This window comes from Cetorhinus maximus, unplaced genomic scaffold (assembly GCF_964194155.1).
Source record: "Cetorhinus maximus unplaced genomic scaffold, sCetMax3.hap1.1 HAP1_SCAFFOLD_306, whole genome shotgun sequence".
Lineage (NCBI taxonomy): Eukaryota > Metazoa > Chordata > Chondrichthyes > Lamniformes > Cetorhinidae > Cetorhinus > Cetorhinus maximus.
Genome location: NW_027596259.1, coordinates 314,444 through 329,625, shown reverse-complemented (window position 1 = coordinate 329,625; position 15,182 = coordinate 314,444). Strand labels below are relative to the sequence as shown.

The following is a 15,182-nucleotide window of genomic DNA, read 5'->3' as shown; positions in this document are numbered from 1 at the left end:
TCTCTTTAGACCTCTGTCACTCTCGGTGTATATCTCTCTGTGCCTGTTCCTCTGCGATTGTCAATGTGGTTCAGTTCCCTGAGGGGGTGAAAACGTTTTTAACGTCACAAACTTGATTCACATTAGTTCAGGTTAAAATGTCGGTGAGAAAAGTATCAGCGTGAAAGATAAAGCAGGAGACTGGCCCTTTCTATGTATATCCTACAACAACGATAACTTGTATATATAAAGCGCTTTTAACCTAATGAAACGTCACAAGGCGTTCCCCAGGAGCATTATATAACAAAGTGTGACCACTGAGCCTCATATTTGGTCAGATGACTAAAAGCTCGGTCAAAGGGGGAGGCTTTAAGAATTGTCTTAAAGGAGGAAAGTATCGATATCATGTTCCAGCTAACAGCAATGGTACTTCTCATTGGTGAAGAAGTCACTTGTGTTCAAACTAAACAGACCATTTGGTCGGAGAAAGTTGTCTCTGGTGAAGGAGATCGGGATTAAAAAAAAAGTCAAAAGTTGCCTCCATAATCCAAATCTCAAGCTTTATTGGTAGTTTCCCTGATGTCCAGTGACTCGGGATTGGCGCTTCCATTGGATCAACAGCGAATAGGGTGGAGTGTTTTGGAAATTGTAAGTCACACATGAGTAGCTTGTGGGACTATTTCATCTCATTGTCAATTTCATGCTCCAGCTCACAGCAATTGTTGTGTTCATTGGCTGAAGACGTCATTTATCTTGAACCTTAACAGGCAGTTTTGTGGTGAAAGAGATCTGAACTGAAAAACAATAGGCAAAAGCAGCGTAGATAAGCCGAATCGAAAAAAAGCTGGTAGAACTTCCCTGGTGGTCTAGTGGTTAGGATTCGGCGCTCTCACCGCCGCGGCCCGGGTTCGATTCCCGGTCAGGGAATGTCAATTTATTGAATTGGTCGAAATGAGTGTCGATCACTCATTGATTGGAAACGTTTAAAAACTCCACCAGAATCAGAGGAGTGGGAGTTTAAGTTTTGCCTCAGAGCCGGAAAACATCACACTCGTGAGTGGCAGTGAAGGAAGAGGAGAGGAGAAGGGCTGTTTGCAAAGCACTGACTATAGAAATGTTGGTGTGAGGCAAAATATTGGTGGGAGAAGTACGAATTTTGCTGCTTCCTGTTTACACTGGCACAAATATCACTCTTGATGGATCAACCAATCACTACTGCTCTTTGAAAGCAGCACGCCTGGCCGAATGGCCACTTTCTGTGCTGTAACTTTTTATAATTTTATGTTTCCCAACAGCACGGGTCATTCTGCCATTTTATAACCGACTCGAGCGAGATGCACTTTCTTACCTTGTATTCGGCTCTTTTTGAAACCAAAACACGTAGCAAATTCTGCGAGTTTTCTTGTCATTTCCAGCACGAGATTTGTCACGAGACGAAATGAGCGACACATTAATGGTGCTAATCCTTCACTGGAGCTCACCGCGTCCAAAGAGCACTGTTATCATCAGCCTGTTATGTACCTTTTGCAGTACATCTGCTGAACAATATAAGCTTATCACAGCTCTGCTTTCTTCACATTGAAACCCAGTGTGAAACTCAATTTAAAAGCTGAACAACTGGGAGGAGAGTGTGACTGTGGATAATCGGCACTAGGCACATTCCTGTAATCAGTATCTGGGAGAACCAGGAAGAACCATTCCCACGAACTGGCTGTGTCTGCATCGAGCAGCTAATTGACCTGGGGGCTAGACGGGCAGAGGGAGCTGGAGGCGAGGCAGGGACAGAAGCAGGAAGAAATGCGACGATAAAGTGCTTTGAATTTGATGTGTTTGAATTTGCTTTCAGTGATGAATGTCTACCTTGTAAGTTTCACAGGAGCCGCAGTGATTGGTTGGTGTTTTTTTTTAAAGCAACAAGATTTAAAAGTAAAAAGATAAAAGCAAATTACTGCAAATGACGGAAACCTGAAACAAACACAGGAAATGCTGGAAAAACTCAGCAGCTGGAGGGAGAAACAGGGTAAATGTTTCCAGACCGTACGACTCTTAACCAGATTTTTAAAATATTACAGCGCCCAACGTGGGGCTCGAACCCACGACCCTGAGATTAAGAGTCTCATGCTCTACCGACTGAGCTAGCCGGGCGTGTGAAAAACTGTTTCGTATCCCAACATACATGGATAAACCTGTTGCTTTCCACCTGATACCGCAACTTGATCGGAAGTTTAAAGTGTGGGACGTAATCGGCCTACAAAAGCCCCAAGGTTGCAATGCATTCCTCTCAGTCATCAATAACATCATTCACATCTTCCACTTCTTAGCTGCACCTCTTTCCAAATACTGTGATCCATTTTCCTCAGGATTTTCTCCTGCATTTAATGTTTACCTGCTTTCTGCCCTCATTTTGAAATCAGGTTCACTTCATTATCCAACACAAATTGAATTGCAAACCTGACGGACAAACAATGGAAAACAAGTCACTCGGTAACACAAATCCCATGGTGCTCATTTTCAGATTCACAACAGTCAGCTTTTCTATAAAATGAAGGAATTTTACAGTGAAAAGAATTAATAAGTTTATGTGACATTTATTTGTGACTCACTCACTCGGGTATTCTGCAAATGCTGCTCGGAGGTTTAGTGACCGGGATATAATCTACCTGCGTTTTCCTGAGCCTGTGCTCGGTGTATTGGGAGGTTTGGCCCGGGTTGGAGAATCTTGTGTCCCAGGGATGGGCAGTAACCCGCTGATTGAAGCTACAGTCGCCGCTTTCTGCTGGCAGCGGGTGATTGGAGAGTGCGGGGCCGGAATATTGCTGCTTTTCTGCTTTTCCCTGTCTCACTCACTGTGGAGCTGTGGAAGACTGAGTAATTGATGGGTTCGTTTGATTCCAACAATTTCATGGATTTCTAGTGGGTTACAGAATGGGTCCAAATCTTTTCTCATTGTACTTGACAGAAAACGTAATTTTAAAAAGAAGCTGTTTTTGTGGGACCTCACTGGACAGCAAAAGACCTGCCACCGTTTTGGGGATATCCTGCAGCCCAAGTACCCAATAACAATCCAGAACTGTGTGGCAATGATTGGTGATGAGGGGGAAAAACAATAAACACCTTCACCCTCTGGGTGGTTTTGAATCACCAACCTTTCAGTTAACAGGCAAACACGCTGACCAATTGCGGCACAGACACTTACACAAACCTAACTGACAAGGTATCCCAACCAGGGTGTCAGTGAGTCTAATCTTCAGATTGCCACTACCCAGATAGCTGTCTCGCTCTATCAGTTTTACTCTTCCAAAATAAAGGGTGAGACCTTCATTTTGGACACATGGAAACAGTCTGATCCCACCCACTGCACACACATCCATGTCACCGGGAAGCAGCTCTCCTACAACCGGTGCCATTTCCCTTTGAGCCTTTCATTGTCTTGTCTGTTACCAAGTGTTCTGATTGTCCCGAAGCCGATATTAGGTTTGAATTCCTGAAGTGCAGTAACGAGAATCCTTTCACTGTCTCAGATCAGTTAATTTCAGTAAGAATATCAGAGTCAATGTTCCAGCGTCTTAAAGAAGGGAAAGGTGCCTCGACTTTCTCTGGTTTACCCTTCATTCGCATTGAATTCTATTCCTCAAAGGGGATTTTCATTTCCTTCTTGAGCTCCCTGACCACATCTGGCAACATCTTTGGATTGAGAGGCTTAATTAACATTTCAGATGCAGTGCAGTTCTAATGAAAGGCTACAGACCTGAAATGAAAGCCATGTCTCTCTCTCCACAGACGCTACAAGGTCTGCTGAGAATTCCAGCATTTTCTGTTTTTATTTCAGATAACCAGCATCTGCAGTACTTTACTTTTTTTTCCCCTGATTAGTGAAACATATAAGACCCTGAGCAGTACTTGACAGGGTAGGTTTGGAGAGGATGTTCCCTCTTCTGGGAGAATCTAGAACTCGGGATCGCTGTTTAAAAATAAGGGGTCACCCATTTAAAACGGAGATGAGGCGATTTTTTCTCTCTCAGTGGGTTGTGAAACTGATGAACTCTCTTCATCTAAAGGCTGTGGAAGCAGAGTCTTTAAATATTTTTAAGGCAGATGTGGATATATTCTTGGCAAGCAAGTGGGTGACAGGTTATCGGAGATAGGTGGGGCTACAGATTTCAGGTGACTATCAGATCAGCCATCATCTTATTAAACGGCGGAGCGGGCTTGAGGGGCCGAATGGCCTACTCCCGCTCCTTTTTCTTATGCAGTGCTAAGAATGTGGAACCCATTACCAGTAGATTTCGAGATCATGTCTAAGCTGAAAATGTGTAGGTAAATTAACACTGTAAACAGATTGTTCACCAGCTGGAATTGGAAAGGGAATCACTCTCATCCCATTTACTGACACAGCAACATAGTCTCACTGGTGGGAGACCATTCAGATACTTCACGTGTGCAAAGCGCTTTATTCAGTTTTCCCACAAGTTAACACTCCAACTTTAAAAGTCCAAAGTATTTGATCCACAATCAGAGAATTGTTACTAACATGACACAGTTTAAATGTTCCACGTATAGGGGGAAAAGTCAGGAGCTCATCCCATCTGCTGAGACTGCACTGAGTTCAGATCTAACTGTAGGATCATTATATCCAGGAGAGAATTGTGGTGGAGTCATGAGCAATTTGGCCGCTGCATCAAGTGATTCAACAATTTTATGTCTTGTCCCTATGTCACCCATCGTATTCAGATTACAAGACAGAGGTTTCTGTTCTACAATATGATCTTTCAATGGCAGAGCGGAAACCCAAGTTTCACTGCGAGACAGACCCTGTCCTCACTCTAGCAGCTTCCTGCGCGTGCGCATTGCGGTGTATGATGGTGCATGCGCATTTCGGTCTGTTTCATGAGCATGCGCAGTGCTGGCCTGTGACTGAAGCTACTCTGCGGAGGAGAGAATGTCGAGTGGAGCAAACTAACAGAGTTAGTGGGTGTGTGAAGAGGAATGGAGCCAGCGGAGTGGGCAGAGAGGCTTCATAAAGACACAGTTCAGGCCGTAGACCCCAAATAACAAGGTACCGGTCTTGTGTTTGCAGAGAACGGGCCGAAAAAGTCTGGATTTCTCCCTTCGCCAGGCCCAGCCGCCATCTTTATAGGGGGCAATGTGCAGCAGGGCGCATGCGCGGTCATGGTCCAGGTAGCAGGAGGAGAGAATATTGTGCATTTCTACCCTGGACTGACAGGGATGGATTTTGGAAACTCCTTTTACAGGGGGTTAGAAGGGGAGGATTTACACACAGTAAACTCAAACCAATAGAAACGTTTGGCCTTTCTGAATTTCTGTTCGGGACTGACTGATGGATTTCGTGAACTCTATTTCCAGGATGTTAGAAGTGGAGGGCAAACTCAAGGGAGGTGAGAAACCAAAACCAAACATCACGTCAAAATCTGAAAGTCACTTGTTTCACCAGGACCTGAATATCATCAGCCTTTGAAAGTAAGCATTGAGTTCCAGGTCATTACCAGTCACTGGGTTAAAAAAATCTCTTCCTGGCATCCCCCTTGTGGATCTTGCCCAAAATTTTAAAACTCTGTCCCTTAATCCTTTCATAATCAGCTAATAGGAACAGCTTTTATTTAACTACCTTTCATAATCCTGTACACCTCTATCATATCTCCTCTCAATCTCCTTTACTCCAAGGAGAACAACCCCAGTTTCTGCAACCTCATCTTACAGATAAAACCCCTCATCTCTCGAACCATTCTGGTTAATCTCCTCTATACCCTCACATCCTTCACAATGTGTGGTGATCACTGGTTTGCACAGACCCAGATGTTCTGTGTCCGTGTCTGTGATATCATCACACATCGACAATTACACGGTGACATCATCCCGTTCCCCGGGTATTTCCTCAACTGGGAGATTTTTCTCTGACTCCAGTGTTTCTGATATCTTTCCAGCTGCAGACTCCAGCAGGAGAGTTTAAAGTTGAAAACTGAAACTGTTTCAGAGTTGTCTATTTTTCACCATCCACCTACAATTGAAAGCTTTTAGTTCTATGCTCTGTATCTGTGAGGGGCTCCATGGCTCTGAGGCTGGTGTGGCTCCTTTACTGTGGATCTGAATCCATGTTCATCCATTGATCTGTTTCACCTCTGCCCTCCCTGATCATTTCTCTGCCATTTTTTAACTTCCCCTGTCTCTAATAATGGATGTATTTGAGTCATGTTTAGTATTTTACTGTTACTTCTGTCGATTGTGTCTAAATGAAGTTTCCACCACTGCCCAACCCCCGACCATGTGCTGCTGGCTTCCCAGCTTTATCTTCCCACAGTATCTTTCATAGTCAGGAATTGTTTTTCCTGACCTATAGTCCATTTATATTCCACTTCTGAGCTTATATTGACCATCAAATTCGGCATCATTTTTACTCCTTGGGAGGAGACGATGGTGTAATGGTATTGTCACTGGACGAGTAATCCAGAGACCCAAGGCAATATCCTGGGGACCCAGGTTCAAATCCCGTCATGGCAGATGGTGGAATTCCAATTCCATTTAAAAAATCTGGAATTAAAAGTCTAATGATGACCGATGATGATTGTCCTAAAAACCCACTTGGTTCACTAATGCCCTTTAGGGAAGGAAATCTGCCGTCCTTAGTCTTGCCTACACGTGACTCCAGACCAAGCAGTGGTTGACTCTTAACTGCCCTCTGAATGCTGGCCTAGCCAGTGATGCCCACCTGAATTTAGAAAAATCATTCTGCACACCTTGAAACGTTAACTCTGTCTCTCTCCACAGATACCAGCATCTATTGTGATCCCCAGTTACCTGTGGAGAAGATGATGTTTGACCTTCTTGAACCGCTGCAGTCCGTGTGGTGAAGGTGCTCCCACAATGCTGTTAGGTAAGGAGTAACAGGTTATTCACCCAGCGATGATGAAGGAACAGTGATATATATATATCCAAATCAACAGCAACAATTTGTATTTATATGGCACTTTTAATGTAAGACAATGTTCCAAGCATTTCACAGAAATGTTAAAAGCAAGGTTTGACACTGAGCCAAATAAGGAGATATTAGGCCAGATGACCAAACGTTTGGTCAAAGAGGTAGGTTTTAAGGAGTATCTTAAAGGAAAAAAATGAGGTAGAGAGGAAGAGAGGTTTGGGGAGAAAATTCCAGAGCTTGGGGCCATGGAAACTGACAGAATGCTCAGCAGGTCAGAACAAAAGGAGCACAAACATCTCAGAGGGTTGTGAGGCTGGATTACAGAGATAGGGAGGAGCGAGACCAACATGGAATTTCAAAAAGTGGATGAGAATTTTAAAATGTAGGTGCTTCTTAACCCGGTGCTTTTGTAGGTCAGTGAGCACATGGGTGATAGGTGAACAAGACTTGGTGTGAGTAAGCACACGGGCAGCAGAGTTTTGGATGACCTCAAGGTTACAGGGAGGCTGAAAGTGCGGGAGTGCGTCAGACTGGTCAGGGCGGTGTGTGACTTGGAGGGGAACTTGGAGGCGATTATGCTCACATACACCTGCTACCCTGGTTCTTCTGGGGGTGGAGGTTGAGGGATTGGAAGATTCTGTCAAAGTTCTGCTTATGTTATAGATATAAACAATCCATCTCCTTCGCCTCCTGCGCTACCTACCTCTTTCTCTCTCTCTCTCTCTCTCACTCTCTCCTTCCATAGAGGCCAGTGTAGGCCCAGACTAGGTGGCAGGTTCCCTCCCCTGAAGGACATTAGTGAACCAGTTGGGTTTTTATGACAATCCAGCAGTTTTCATGGTCACTTTTTCCTCGTGCCGGCCCCACAGATTCCCAGATTCATTCAGCTCAATTTCACAACCTGCCTTTGTGTTTTTGTGAGTTCTCTCTCACTATCTTTTTTCTGTTTTAAATCAATTTCACAGGGTATTAGAAGGGAAGGATTTGCAGTCGGGAAACTGAAACCCAAACATCACATCAGGAGCTGACTGCGCCACCCAATTTATCGTAAACTGAATATCGTTGGATTTTGAACATGGAAGGAAAAAGCACCGTTCACAGTGGGGAGAAACCGGACACGTGTTCTGTGTGTGGACGAGGCTTCAGCCAATCATCTGGCCTGTAAAAACATAAATTCAGTCATAGCGATGAGAAACCTTGGAAATGTTGGGACTGTGGGAAGGGATTCACTTACCCATCTGACCTGGAAACTCACCAACGCAGTCACACAGGGGAGAGACCGTTCACCTGCTCCGAGTGTGGGAAGGGATTCACTCAGTTACACCAACTCCTGACACATCAGCGAGTTCACAACGGGGAGAGACCGTTCACCTGCTCCGAGTGTGAGAAGCGCTTCACTCAGCTACACCACCTCCTGACACATCAGCGAATTCACACTGGGGAGAGGCCATTCAACTGCTCCGAGTGTGGGAAGGGATTCATTAGTGTATCTAACCTGCTGAGACACCAACAAACCCACACTGGGGAAAGACCCTTCACCTGCTCAGAGTGTGGGAAGAGATTCACTCAGTTATCCAGCCTGCTGAGACACCAGCAAATTGACCCTGGGGAGAGGCCATTCAGCTGCTCCGAGTGTGGTAAGGGATTCATTGATCCATCCATCCTGCTGAAACACCAGCGGGTTCACACTGGAGAGAAAACTTTTAAATGCTCAGACTGCGGGAAGTGCTTTAAAAGTTCCGGGAACCTGATGTCACATCAACGTGTTCACACTGACGAGAGACCGTTCAGGTGCTCTCACTGTGAGACTGAGTTCAGATGGTCATCTGACCTTATGGTACACCAGAGAATTCACACTGGGGAGAGACCATTCACCTGGACGGAGTATGGGAAGGGATTCACTCGATCATCTAACCTGCTGAGGCACCAACGCGTTCACAAGTAACTACAGTGATTGGGATTTGCTGATAATCACATCCAGGACTGAACTATGTTCACTGGGGTCGGTTTCTGTTGATCTTCATAAACCCCAGCCCAGTTATAGGGGGCCATTTGTATTTTTGAAGTGCTGTGTGTTAAATACAATGTATTGAGTCTTTTTAGTACCTTTAACACAAGTTATTTCCTTTTGAAGGACTCTGCCTCTCCCCTGTCACCTCCATCCTCACCTCCAACAACAAGTGTGAGGAGCTCATGGAGCTTCTTTGTCACTAAGGTTGAGACAATCCGATCAGCTGCCTCTGCTGCTTCCCTCCCTTCCACTAGCCCACCGGGACAAAGATCCATCCTCTCGGGACAGGGGTGAATTGCATAGAATTTGCATCAGGAAGTGAATAAAATAGGTGCATTTCAGGGGGAAATGGATACCTCTATGAGAAAGAAGGGAATAGATGATTACATTGGTAGATTTAGCTGAGAAAAAATGGGAGGAGGCTCGAGTGGAGCATAAACACCAGCATGGACTGATTGGGCTGAATGGCCTGAATCTTTGCTGTATATCCCGTGACCTCCTGTGCAATCTAGTCTAAATCCATGGTATTATCTGTCTGGAAGCAGCATGGCATTAAACTGAAAACTAAAATCAAACTTTACCAGGCCATTGTCCTGACCACCCTGCTGTATGGAGCAGAATCCTGGGTCTGCTCTTGGAGCCACATCAAAGCTCTGGAACACTTCCAGCAAAGACACCCGAGGCCCATCCTGAGAATTAGATGGCAGGACAAAAATCACAAATAACGAGGTTCTCCATCACGCTGGGTTCAACAGCTTGGAGACCACCCTCCAGAAAATTCAGCTCCGATTGCAAGGCCATGTTTCCCACATGGACAATCACAGAATTCCCAAGCTGATCTTCCATGGGGAACTGTCTCAGAGCAAGCAAGATCAAGGTGGTCAGTACAACCGATACAAGGACACCCTAAAAAAGAGCCTCACTAACTCCTGCATTGCAGACCACCTCTCCTCGGAAAACACTGCAGTCAACAGGCCAAGTTCTGGTCACTACTTTATAGGAAGGATGTGATAGCACTGGAGAGGGTGCAGAGGAGATTCACCAGGATACTGCCCGGGCTGGAGGGTCTGAGCTATGAGGAAATATTGGACAGGCTGGGGCTGTTTTCACAAGAGCAGCGAAGGGGACCTGATAGAGGTGTATAAAGTTATGAGGGGCATAGTTGGGTGGATAGGAAGGCACTTTTTCCATTAGTAGAGGGGTCAATAACCCGGGGGGCATAGATTTAAGGTAAGAGGTTGAAGGCTAAGAGGGGAGTTCAGGAGAATTGTTTTTTAACCCAGAGGGTGGTGGGAGTCTAGAACTCACTGCCTGAAAGGGTGCAAATTATTTGGGTGGTTGAGTCAGAAACTCTTATAACATTTTAGAAGTATTTAAATATTCACTTGCATTGCCTTAGCCTCCAGGGCTATGGGCCAAGCGCTGGATAATGGGATTAGTGTAGTCAGAACTTTGTAAGCAGCGTGGACACAACGGGCCGAATGGCCTTCTTCTGTGCTCTATGAGTGTATATGTGGAGGCAAGCACTGAAATTTGGTTCAGCGTGTTTCGAGGACCATCTACACCAAACTCAACATCCGACGTGCCCACAGGAAGTTCAGAGGTGGCACAGCTGCATAAGTTAACCCAAGCACCACCAACAACAATATGAACGGTCAGTTCTGTGGATGTCCATGTTAATCCCACACCGAACTCTTCAGTCAGGAGAGGACCCACAGGAAATGATTAAATCATTTACAGTTTGGGCACTCGAACAATGAGGAGTTTAACCCAACATTATCCCTGTTCTCTGGATCGGGGAACTATACTCTGTCTGTATTACTGCGGTGCTGCTAATAAAGTCAGTGAGAGACAATCTGTTGTGAGCTTGATTATCTGGTGCCTGAATCCACAAGATTCACCATTTAGAGTCAACAAGATGAACAAGGAAATACATCACAGCCCTAAACGCCAGCTCGATATTCCCATGAGAAAGTCTGTTATCTAACACCTCGAATGGACAGAACAGAGAAAGATCCCAACTATAAGAAACCCTTGAATCATTTGTAAATATATTTCAAATGCTGACAGATTCCAGCTGTCAGTTTCCATCACATTGAAGTTAATGGAAGGTGAGAGTGCGGTTATTCTAGAACTATAAAAAAACACTAGTTAGAGCACAGCTAGAGTACTGAGTCCAGTTGGAGTCAGCACATTACAGGAAGGATGTGATCACACTGGAGTGGGCACAGAAAAGATTTACCTCGATGTTGCCAGGACTGGAGAATTTTAACTCTGAGGAAAGGTTGGAGAGGCTGGGATTGTTTTCTTTGGGAGAGGGGAGGAAGAGGGGAGATTTAATTGAGGTGTAAAAATTATGAGGGTCCCAGATTGGAAGGACCTATTTCATTTACAGAGGTCAGAACCAAGAGGATAGAGATTTAAAGTAATTAGTGGAAGGATTAGAGGGGAGTTCAATAATGCTTTTACCCAGAGGGTGGTGTGTCTTGGAACTCACTGATTGAAAGGGTGGTAGAGGCAAAAATACACAGATTTAAAAAGTACTGGGATATACACTGGATGTGCTGTAACCTACAGGATTACAGACCAAGAGCTGGGAAGCGGGATTCGACTGGATTGCTCATTTTCAGCCAGTACAGACATGATGGGCTGAATGGCCTCCTCTGTGCTACAATTTCTATGATTCTGTGGTGACAAGTGGTCCTCGTATTTTTATTTGAGACAGGCCTCAGTCCAGTCATTCGCCCCGAGTGTCGATGTGATGGTTCAAGCGAAGAGATGCCGGGTACCGGGAACAGCAGGAACAATAAATAAAACCGAGGTGTCAGTAAATACTGATATAGTTTATTTGTATCTAGTTCCATTTTTATAAATTCTGCTGAATGTTGCCCTCACCCAGTGTCAGGATATTGGATCAGAGCCACCATGGAAAATGAATTTGACACCGGTGAGATAGACAATGTCAACTGGATCTTCAGTATCTCTGTAACCTCATCCAGCCCCACAACCCTTCCTGTAAATACAAGGTGTTGTTCTTGGATTACACCCTGAGATAGACAATGTAATTACATTTTAAACTTTATTCTTCAAGTAAAGTATCTTCATTCAGGCTGTTCTCAAGGTTGTGCAAGATGAAACCAAACAGTGATTTATTTGTACTTCATCCAATTTACTTACTGTATTCACTGCTCACGATGTGATCTGCTCTACATTGGGAAGACCAAACACAGATTGGGTGATCACTTTATGGAACAACCTCCGTTCAGTCTGTGAGCTTGACCCTGAGCTTCCGGTCACTTGTCATTTTAATTCTCCGCCCCACTCCCACTCTGACCTCTCTGTCCTCGGCCTCCTGCACTGATCCAATGAAGCTCAATGGGGACTCGAGGAACAGCAGCTCATCTTTCAATTCGGCACTTTACAACCTTCCAGACTCAACATGGAGTTCAGCAGTTTCTGCATCGACAGCAAGTTGTCAGGATCTGGAACATTCTACCTGGAAAGGTGCTGGAACCTGATTCTATCAGGAATTTTAAAAGGGAGTTGACAGGGATTTGGGATTGAGGAACTTACAGGGTTACAAATAGAAAGTGGGTGTGTGGGACTAAACACAACTGCTCTTTCAAAGAGACAGCACAAGCACAAAGGGTTGAATGGCCTCCTTCTGTGCTCTAAGTTTCAATGCTTCTAGGAGTTGGCCATTTAGCCCCTCGAGTCTGTCCCACTATGCAATCAGATCACGGCTGATCTGTGACCCTTTTTCTCCTGTCCCTTGATTTATACCTTGTGTTAGGAAGGATCTATCAATGCCAGATTGAAACTGAACATTGATCAAGCATGAACTGCTAATTCAGGAAGAGAATTCCAAACTTCTCCCAACTTTACCTGAAGAAGATTTTCCTAATCTCACTCCTGAAAGTTCTGGCTCTAAGTTTTAGACTATGTTCCTCAGTCCTGGATTCCGCAACCAATGGAAATTTTTTCCCCTCTATCTACCACACCATTTCCAATTTATATCATGAAAACTTCGAGAAAATCCTCCTCAATCTTCTAAATTCCAGGGAATACAAACCTCACAGTGAGATGATGAATATTGGCAGAATGAATAGGGTACTCAATGGTACAGTCCTAAAGGGTGTGTAGGGACTGGGGGAACTGGGGTTGATGTGCATACACATTTGAAGGTGAAAGGACATATTGAGAGAGCAGTTCGCAAAATATATGAGATCGTGGGCTTCAGAAGCAGATTTCATGTGTATAAACGCAGGGAAAATAAGCTGACCCGTTATAAAGCTCTGGTTAGGTCACAACAGGAGTATTGCATTCAGTTCTGTTCTCCACACTTTAGGAAAGGGGTGAGGGTCCTTGAGAGGATGCGGAGGAGATTTACCAGAATGGTTCCAGGAAAAAGGGAATTCGGTTACAAAGGGAGATTGGAGAAGCTGAAGTTGTTCTTCTTGGAGTTACAGAGTTGAGGGGAGATTGGATAGAGGTGAACAAGATTGTGACAGGTTTAGATAAGGTGGACAAAGAAAATGTTGTTTCCATTTGGTGATGGGACAAGGATTAGGGGGACACATATTGAAGGTTATGGGCAATAGATACAGGGCAAATGCAGGGAGGAATATTTTACACAACAAGTGGTAATAACCCAGAATTCACTGCCTACAAGCAGGCTGGAAGCAGACATGATCAATGCTTTAAAATGAAATTGGACCAGCATTTAAGAGAAATAAACATGCAGGGGGTTGAAGACACAGCGGGGCAATGAGACAGACTGGACTGCTCTACAGAGAGCTGGCATTGACTCAATGGGCTGAATGGCTTCTTTCTGTGCTGTAATTACTCTGATGCATTTGTTTGACCACTCCTCATAATTTAACCCTTGGAGTCCAGTTGTTATTCAGGTACATCTGCACTGCTCTCCCACTAAGGCGAATATAATCTATCCTTCCTAAGGTGTGATGCCCAGAACAGAACACAGTATTCCTGAACAAAAACAGAAATACCTGGAAAAACTCAGCAGGTCTGGCAGCATCGGCAGAGAAGTGCAAAGTTGACGTTTCGAGTCCTCATGACCCTTCAACAGTGTTCCTGTCCTGATGAAAGCTCATGTTGACTCAAAACATTAACTCTGTTTCTCTCCACAGATGCTGCCAGGCCTGCTGAGTACTTCCAGCATTTTTTATTTTTATTACAGTGGTTCAGGTGCAGTCTAACCAGGATTTTGAAAATGTCGGCGCTTTTCCCACAAACAGAACAGACAAACCTTTTTCCTTCCACAATCAAAGTCCGATGATATTCAGGTCCTGAGGAATCGAGTGACTCTGTTAGATTTTGATGTGAAGTTTGGTTTGAGTTTCCCCGTCTCCAAATCCGTCCCATTGAAAACCCTGTACAAAGGAGATTATAAAAAATCCATCCCTGTCAGTCCAGGATAGAAATTAAGAGACAAACATTTCTCTGGGTTGGAGTTTGCTGTGTGTAAATCCTCCCTTTCTAACCCCCTGTAAAAGGAGTTTCCAAACACTGGGTGTAAACTGGGCTCCGGGAGTTTGTAATCCGGGTTTGGAGTCCTACACCGGGTGTTTGTGAACCCTCCCAGTCCACCCTCCGGCTCCATTCCTCTCCTGCACTCGGCCCTTTCTCACCCGCTGGACTTTCAACCCGACCCCTTCATCCCGATCCCCACCCGCGCTGCGCATGCTCCAATTCAAGCCCGGCCACGCCCCTCGTTCACTCCGATAGGCCGGAGGAACAGCCGCTCCCGCTGGTCCTCCAGTCCCGCCCCCTGTCTCTATTGGTCCGGAGCTGCCGTCAATCATTGTGAGCTGGAGCATGTGTAGCGCGTGAAATCAGGCGTGAGGAGAGCTGGAGCGAGCGGATTTAAAATGCGGGATTTACAGAAACCGAGTGCGGACTGAGAGCTGGAAAAAAAAAGACCCGCGAGCATAGATAGGGCTGGCGGGTGAGTTGGGAGACTTTATGAATTCACGGTCTCTGTCCTAAACCCTCAATAAGGAACAATCCTTCCAACCACAGATTAGGCCATTTCTCCGGAAGTAGGCCCGAGTTAACGGCCGCCAACTTTATAGGGGGCAAGGAGCAGCAGAGCGCATGTGCGGTCACCATCTTAAAAGGGGCAAGGAGCAGCAGAGCGCATGTGTGGTCACCATCTTTCTAGGGGGCAAGGAGCTGCAGATCGCATGCGCGGTTACCATCTTTATAGGGGGCACGAACCTGCAGAGCGCATGTGCG

At 45.2% G+C, this 15,182-nt stretch overlaps 1 protein-coding gene and 2 non-coding genes across 3 annotated transcripts in view; 2 read left to right on the top strand and 1 right to left on the bottom strand.

The window, feature by feature from the left end:
- The window catches only part of LOC144673177 (uncharacterized), a 273,637-nt gene that overhangs the window by 12,592 nt on the left and 245,863 nt on the right, over window positions 1-15,182 (top strand). The gene's annotated exons all lie outside the window — the stretch shown is intronic.
- trnae-cuc (transfer RNA glutamic acid (anticodon CUC)) lies at window positions 835-906 on the top strand. Its single transcript has one exon. It is a non-coding gene; the product is annotated as a tRNA-Glu (tRNA).
- trnak-cuu (transfer RNA lysine (anticodon CUU)) lies at window positions 2,052-2,124 on the bottom strand. The gene has a single exon. It is a non-coding gene; the product is annotated as a tRNA-Lys (tRNA).